Here is an 8,364-nt window from a genome sequence, read left to right on the forward strand (position 1 = left end):
AATTCACTTAACAAAGTCAACTTTCATCATTTTTCATCGAACAGGCTTGTTTCCAGCCACAGCGCCGAGTGCTCTCTGCATTGTGCTTCTCTGGCGCTGAAAATGCGATTCCGCAAGTCTCAGCGCTCTACGAGCAAGGGAAAGCGGTTTTTCAGGCAATCGCTTGTTTGCAGCTGAATGGAGAAGTTTTCTTGGACTTTTTTCACATGTTTGGGGTCAAATATTCTATGAAATGTGATTGTTTACTTTAAAATGCCAGAATTCATGAGATACAAAGGAAAGTTATAAAAAATATGAATTTTGATATGAAATATGACTTTTTTCATCAAAGTGCAAAAATTCATAAGAAACATGGAAACAGTGATAGTAGATGAAAATTCACTTAACAAAGTCAACTTTCATCATTTTTCATCGAACAAGCTTGTTTCCAGCCACAGCGCCGAGTGCTCTCTGCATTGTGCTTCTCTGGCGCAGAAAATGCGATTCCGCAAGTCTCAGCGCTCTACGAGCAAGGGAAAGCAGTTTTTCAGGCAATCGCTTGTTTGCAGCTGAATGGGGCAGTTTTCTTGGACTTTTTTCACATGTTTGGGGTCAAATATTCTATGAAATGTGATTGTTTACTTTAAAATGCCAGAATTCATGAGATACAAAGGAAAGTTATAAAAAATATGAGTTTTGATATGAAATATGACTTTTTTCATCAAAGTGCAAAAATTCATAAGAAACATGGAAACAGTGATAGTAGATGAAAATTCACTTAACAAAGTCAACTTTCATCATTTTTCATCGAACAGGCTTGTTTCCAGCCACAGCGCCGAGTGCTCTCTGCATTGTGCTTCTCTGGCGCTGAAAATGCGATTCCGCAAGTCTCAGCGCTCTACGAGCAAGGGAAAGCGGTTTTTCAGGCAATCGCTTGTTTGCAGCTGAATGGGGCAGAAATCTTGGACTTTTTTCACGTTTGGGGTCAACTATGATATGAAATGTGATTGATTACTTTAAAATGCCAGAATTCATGAGATCCAAAGGATAGTTATAAAAAATATGAATTTTGATATGAAATATGACTTTTTTCATCAATGTGCAAAAATTCATAAGAAACATTGAAATAGTGACATTCCATGAAAATTCACTTAACAAAGTCAACTTTCATCATTTTTCATCGAACAGGCTTGTTTCCAGCCACAGCGCCGAGTGCTCTCTGCATTGTGCTTCTCTGGCGCTGAAAATGCGATTCCGCAAGTCTCAGCGCTCTACGAGCAAGGGAAAGCGGTTTTTCAGGCAATCTCTTGTTTGCAGCTGAATGGGGAAGTTTTCTTGGACTTGTTTCACATGTTTGGGGTCAAATATTCTATGAAATGTGATTGTTTACTTTAAAATGCCAGAATTCATGAGATACAAAGGAAAGTTATAAAAAATATGAATTTTGATATGAAATATGACTTTTTTCATCAAAGTGCAAAAATTCATAAGAAACATTGAAATAGTGACATTCCATGAAAAATCACTTAACAAAGTCAACTTTCATCATTTTTCATCGAACAGGCTTGTTTCCAACCACAGCGCCGAGTGCTCTCTGCGTTGTGCTTCTCTGGCGCTGAAAATGCGATTCCGCAAGTCTCAGCGCTCTACGAGCAAGGGAAAGCGGTATTTCAGGCAATCGCTTGTTTGCAGCTGAATGGGGCAGTTTTCTTGTACTTTTTTCACATGTTTGGGGTCAAATATTCTATGAAATGTGATTGGTTACTTTAAAATTCCAGAATTCATGAGATACAAAGGAAAGTTATAAAAAATATGAATTTTGATATGAAATATCACTTTTTAAATCAAAGTGCAAAAATTCATAAGAAACATGGAAACAGTGATAGTAGATGAAAATTCACTTAACAAAGTCAACTTTCATCATTTTTCATCGAACAGGCTTGTTTCCAGCCACAGCGCCGAGTGCTCTCTGCATTGTGCTTCTCTGGCGCTGAAAATGCGATTCCGCAAGTCTCAGCGCTCTACGAGCAAGGGAAAGCGGTTTTTCAGGCAATCGCTTGTTTGCAGCTGAATGGGGCAGTTTTCTTGTACTTTTTTCACATGTTTGGGGTCAAATATTATACGAAATGTGATTGTTTACTTTAAAATGCCAGAATTCATGAGATACAAAGGAAAGTTATAAAAAATATGAATTTTGATATGAAATATGACTTTTTTCATCAAAGTGCCAAAATTCATAAGAAACATGGAAACAGTGATAGTAGATGAAAATTCACTTAACAAAGTCAACTTTCATCATTTTTCATCGAACAAGCTTGTTTCCAGCCACAGCGCCGAGTGCTCTCTGCATTGTGCTTCTCTGGCGCAGAAAATGCGATTCCGCAAGTCTCAGCGCTCTACGAGCAAGGGAAAGCAGTTTTTCAGGCAATCGCTTGTTTGCAGCTGAATGGGGCAGTTTTCTTGGACTTTTTTCACATGTTTGGGGTCAAATATTCTATGAAATGTGATTGTTTACTTTAAAATGCCAGAATTCATGAGATACAAAGGAAAGTTATAAAAAATATGAGTTTTGATATGAAATATGACTTTTTTCATCAAAGTGCAAAAATTCATAAGAAACATGGAAACAGTGATAGTAGATGAAAATTCACTTAACAAAGTCAACTTTCATCATTTTTCATCGAACAGGCTTGTTTCCTGCCACAGCGCCGAGTGCTCTCTGCATTGTGCTTCTCTGGCGCTGAAAATGCGATTCCGCAAGTCTCAGCGCTCTACGAGCAAGGGAAAGCGGTTTTTCAGGCAATCGCTTGTTTGCAGCTGAATGGGGCAGAAATCTTGGACTTTTTTCACGTTTGGGGTCAACTATGATATGAAATGTGATTGATTACTTTAAAATGCCAGAATTCATGAGATCCAAAGGATAGTTATAAAAAATATGAATTTTGATATGAAATATGACTTTTTTCATCAATGTGCAAAAATTCATAAGAAACATGGAAACAGTTATAGTAGATGAAAATTCACTTAACAAAGTCAACTTTCATCATTTTTCATCGAACAGGCTTGTTTCCAGCCACAGCGCCGAGTGCTCTCTGCATTGTGCTTCTCTGGCGCTGAAAATGCGATTCCGCAAGTCTCAGCGCTCTACGAGCAAGGGAAAGCGGTTTTTCAGGCAATCTCTTGTTTGCAGCTGAATGGGGAAGTTTTCTTGGACTTGTTTCACATGTTTGGGGTCAAATATTCTATGAAATGTGATTGTTTACTTTAAAATGCCAGAATTCATGAGATACAAAGGAAAGTTATAAAAAATATGAATTTTGATATGAAATATGACTTTTTTCATCAAAGTGCAAAAATTCATAAGAAACATTGAAATAGTGACATTCCATGAAAAATCACTTAACAAAGTCAACTTTCATCATTTTTCATCGAACAGGCTTGTTTCCAACCACAGCGCCGAGTGCTCTCTGCGTTGTGCTTCTCTGGCGCTGAAAATGCGATTCCGCAAGTCTCAGCGCTCTACGAGCAAGGGAAAGCGGTATTTCAGGCAATCGCTTGTTTGCAGCTGAATGGGGCAGTTTTCTTGTACTTTTTTCACGTTTGGGGTCAAATATTCTATGAAATGTGATTGGTTACTTTAAAATTCCAGAATTCATGAGATACAAAGGAAAGTTATAAAAAATATGAATTTTGATATGAAATATCACTTTTTAAATCAAAGTGCAAAAATTCATAAGAAACATGGAAACAGTGATAGTAGATGAAAATTCACTTAACAAAGTCAACTTTCATCATTTTTCATCGAACAGGCTTGTTTCCAGCCACAGCGCCGAGTGCTCTCTGCATTGTGCTTCTCTGGCGCTGAAAATGCGATTCCGCAAGTCTCAGCGCTCTACGAGCAAGGGAAAGCGGTTTTTCAGGCAATCGCTTGTTTGCAGCTGAATGGGGCAGTTTTCTTGGACTTTTTTCACATGTTTGGGGTCAAATATTCTATGAAATGTGATTGTTTACTTTTTAAATGCCAGGATTCATGAGATCCAAAGGATAGCTATAAAAAATATGAATTTTGATATGAAATATGACTTTTTTCATCAAAGTGCAAAAATTCATAAGAAACATTGAAATAGTGACATTCCATGAAAAATCACTTAACAAAGTCAACTTTCATCATTTTTCATCGAACAGGCTTGTTTCCAGCCACAGCGCCGAGTGCTCTCTGCGTTGTGCTTCTCTGGCGCTGAAAATGCGATTCCGCAAGTCTCAGCGCTCTACGAGCAAGGGAAAGCGGTTTTGAAGGCAATCGCTTGTTTGCAGCTGAATGGGGCAGTTTTCTTGGACTTTTTTCACATGTTTGGGGTCAAATATTATACGAAATGTGATTGTTTACTTTAAAATGCCAGAATTCATGAGATACAAAGGAAAGTTATAAAAAATATGAATTTTGATATGAAATAAGACTTTTTTCTTCAAAGTGCAAAAATTCATAAGAAACCTTGAAATAGTGACATTCCATGAAAATTCACTTAACAAAGTCTCCTTTCATCATTTTTCATCGAACAGGCTTGTTTCCTGCCACAGCGCCGAGTGCTCTCTGCATTGTGCTTCTCTGGCGCTGAAAATGCGATTCCGCAAGTCTCAGCGCTCTACGAGCAAGGGAAAGCGGTTTTTCAGGCAATCGCTTGTTTGCAGCTGAATGGGGCAGTTTTCTTGTACTTTTTTCACATGTTTGGGGTCAAATATTCTATGAAATGTGATTGGTTACTTTAAAATGCCAGAATTCATGAGATACAAAGGAAAGTTATAAAAAATATGAATTTTGATATGAAATATGACTTTTTTCATCAAAGTGCAAAAATTCATAAGAAACATGGAAACAGTGATAGTAGATGAAAATTCACTTAACAAAGTCAACTTTCATCATTTTTCATCGAACAGGCTTGTTTCCAGCCACAGCGCCGAGTGCTCTCTGCATTGTGCTTCTCTGGCGCTGACAATGCGATTCCGCAAGTCTCAGCGCTCTACGAGCAAGGGAAAGCGTTTTTGAAGGCAATCGCTTGTTTGCAGCTGAATGGGGCAGTTTTCTTGGACTTTTTTCACATGTTTGGGGTCAAATATTCTATGAAATGTGATTGTTTACTTTAAAATGCCAGAATTCATGAGATACAAATGAAAGTTATAAAAAATATGAATTTTGATATGAAATATGACTTTTTTCATCAAAGTGCAAAAATTCATAAGAAACATGGAAATAGTGACATTCCATGAAAATTCACTTAACAAAGTCAACTTTCATCATTTTTCATCGAACAGGCTTGTTTCCAGCCACAGCGCCGAGTGCTCTCTGCATTGTGCTTCTCTGGCGCTGAAAATGCGATTCCGCAAGTCTCAGCGCTCTACGAGCAAGGGAAAGCGGTTTTTCAGGCAATCGCTTGTTTGCAGCTGAATGGAGAAGTTTTCTTGGACTTTTTTCACGTTTGGGGTCAACTATGATATGAAATGTGATTGTTTACTTTTAAAAGCCAGAATTCATGAAATACAAAGGAAAGTTATAAAAAATATGAATTTTGATATGAAATAAGACTTTTTTAATCAATGTGCAAAAATTCATAAGAAACATTGAAATAGTGACATTCCATGAAAATTCACTTAACAAAGTCAACTTTCATCATTTTTCATCGAACAGGCTTGTTTCCAGCCACAGCGCCGAGTGCTCTCTGCATTGTGCTTCTCTGGCGCTGAAAATGCGATTCCGCAAGTCTCAGCGCTCTACGAGCAAGGGAAAGCGGTTTTTCAGGCAATCGCTTGTTTGCAGCTGAATAGGGCAGTTTTCTTGGACTTTTTTCACGTTTGGGGTCAAATATTCTATGAAATTTGATTGTTTACTTTAAAATGCCAGAATTCATGAGATACAAAGGAAAGTTATAAAAAATATGAATTTTGATATGAAATATGACTTTTTTCATCAAAATGCAAAAATTCATAAGAAACATGGAAACAGTGATAGTAGATGAAAATTCACTTAACAAAGTCAACTTTCATCATTTTTCATCGAACAGGCTTGTTTCCAGCCACAGCGCCGAGTGCTCTCTGCATTGTGCTTCTCTGGCGCTGAAAATGCGATTCCGCAAGTCTCAGCGCTCTACGAGCAAGGGAAAGCGGTTTTTCAGGCAATCGCTTGTTTGCAGCTGAATGGGGCAGTTTTCTTGGACTTTTTTCACGTTTGGGGTCAAATATTATATGAAATGTGATTGTTTACTTTAAAATGCCAGAATTCATGAGATACAAAGGAAAGTTATAAAAAATATGAATTTTGATATGAAATATGACTTTTTTAATCAATGTGCAAAAATTCATAAGAAATATTGAAATAGTGACATTCCATAAAAATTCACTTAACAAAGTCAACTTTCATCATTTTTCATCGAACAGGCTTGTTTCCTGCCACAGCGCCGAGTGCGCTCTGCATTGTGCTTCTCTGGCGCTGAAAATGCGATTCCGCAAGTCTCAGCGCTCTACGAGCAAGGGAAAGCGGTTTTTCAGGCAATCGCTTGTTTGCAGCTGAATGGGGCAGTTTTCTTGGACTTTTTTCACATGTTTGGGGTCAACTATGATATGAAATGTGATTGTTTACTTTAAAATGCCAGAATTCATGAGATACAAAGGAAAGTTATAAAAAATATGAATTTTGATATGAAATAAGACTTTTTTCTTCAAAGTGCAAAAATTCATAAGAAACCTTGAAATAGTGACATTCCATGAAAATTCACTTAACAAAGTCAACTTTCATCATTTTTCATCGAACAGGCTTGTTTCCAGCCACAGCGCCGAGTGTTCTCTGCATTGTGCTTCTCTGGCGCTGAAAATGCGATTCCGCAAGTCTCAGCGCTCTACGAGCAAGGGAAAGCGGTTTTTCAGGCAATCGCTTGTTTGCAGCTGAATGGGGCAGTTTTCTTGGACTTTTTTCACATGTTTGGGGTCAAATATTATATGAAATGTGATTGTTTACTTTAAAATGCCAGAATTCATGAGATACAAAGGAAAGTTATAAAAAATATGAATTTTGATATGAAATATGACTTTTTTCATCAAAGTGCAAAAATTCATAAGAAACATTGAAATAGTGACATTCCATGAAAAATCACTTAACAAAGTCAACTTTCATCATTTTTCATCGAACAGGCTTGTTTCCTGCCACAGCGCCGAGTGCTCTCTGCATTGTGCTTCTCTGGCGCTGAAAATGCGATTCCGCAAGTCTCAGCGCTCTACGAGCAAGGGAAAGCGGTTTTGAAGGCAATCGCTTGTTTGCAGCTGAATGGGGCAGTTTTCTTGGACGTTTTTCACATGTTTGGAGTCAAATATTATATGAAATGTGATGGTTTACTTTAAAATGCCAGAATTCATGAGATACAAAGGAAAGTTATAAAAAATATGAATTTTGATATGAAATAAGACTTTTTCTTCAAAGTGCAAAAATTCATAAGAAACCTTGAAATAGTGACATTCCATGAAAATTCACCTAACAAAGTCAACTTTCATCATTTTTCATCGAACAGGCTTGTTTCCAGCCACAGCGCCGAGTGCTCTCTGCATTGTGCTTCTCTGGCGCTGAAAATGCGATTCCGCAAGTCTCAGCGCTCTACGAGCAAGGGAAAGCGGTTTTTCAGGCAATCGCTTGTTTGCAGCTGAATGGGGCAGTTTTCTTGGACTTTTTTCACATGTTTGGGGTCAAATATTATATGAAATGTGATTGTTTACTTTAAAATGCCAGAATTCATGAGATACAAAGGAAAGTTATAAAAAATATGAATTTTGATATGAAATATGACTTTTTTCATCAAAGTGCAAAAATTCATAAGAAACATTGAAATAGTGACATTCCATGAAAAATCACTTAACAAAGTCAACTTTCATCATTTTTCATCGAACAGGCTTGTTTCCTGCCACAGCGCCGAGTGCTCTCTGCATTGTGCTTCTCTGGCGCTGAAAATGCGATTCCGCAAGTCTCAGCGCTCTACGAGCAAGGGAAAGCGGTTTTTCAGGCAATCGCTTGTTTGCAGCTGAATGGGGCAGTTTTCTTGGACTTTTTTCACGTTTGGGGTCAACTATGATATGAAATGTGATTGTTTACTTTTAAAAGCCAGAATTCATGAAATACAAAGGAAAGTTATAAAAAATATGAATTTTGATATGAAATAAGACTTTTTTAATCAATGTGCAAAAATTCATAAGAAACATTGAAATAGTGACATTCCATGAAAATTCACTTAACAAAGTCAACTTTCATCATTTTTCATCGAACAGGCTTGTTTCCAGCCACAGTGCCGAGTGCTCTCTGCATTGTGCTTCTCTGGCGCTGAAAATGCGATTCCGCAAGTCTCAGCGCTC

This window comes from Hemibagrus wyckioides, linkage group LG19 (genome assembly GCF_019097595.1).
Source record: "Hemibagrus wyckioides isolate EC202008001 linkage group LG19, SWU_Hwy_1.0, whole genome shotgun sequence".
In the NCBI taxonomy this organism is placed as follows: domain Eukaryota; kingdom Metazoa; phylum Chordata; class Actinopteri; order Siluriformes; family Bagridae; genus Hemibagrus; species Hemibagrus wyckioides.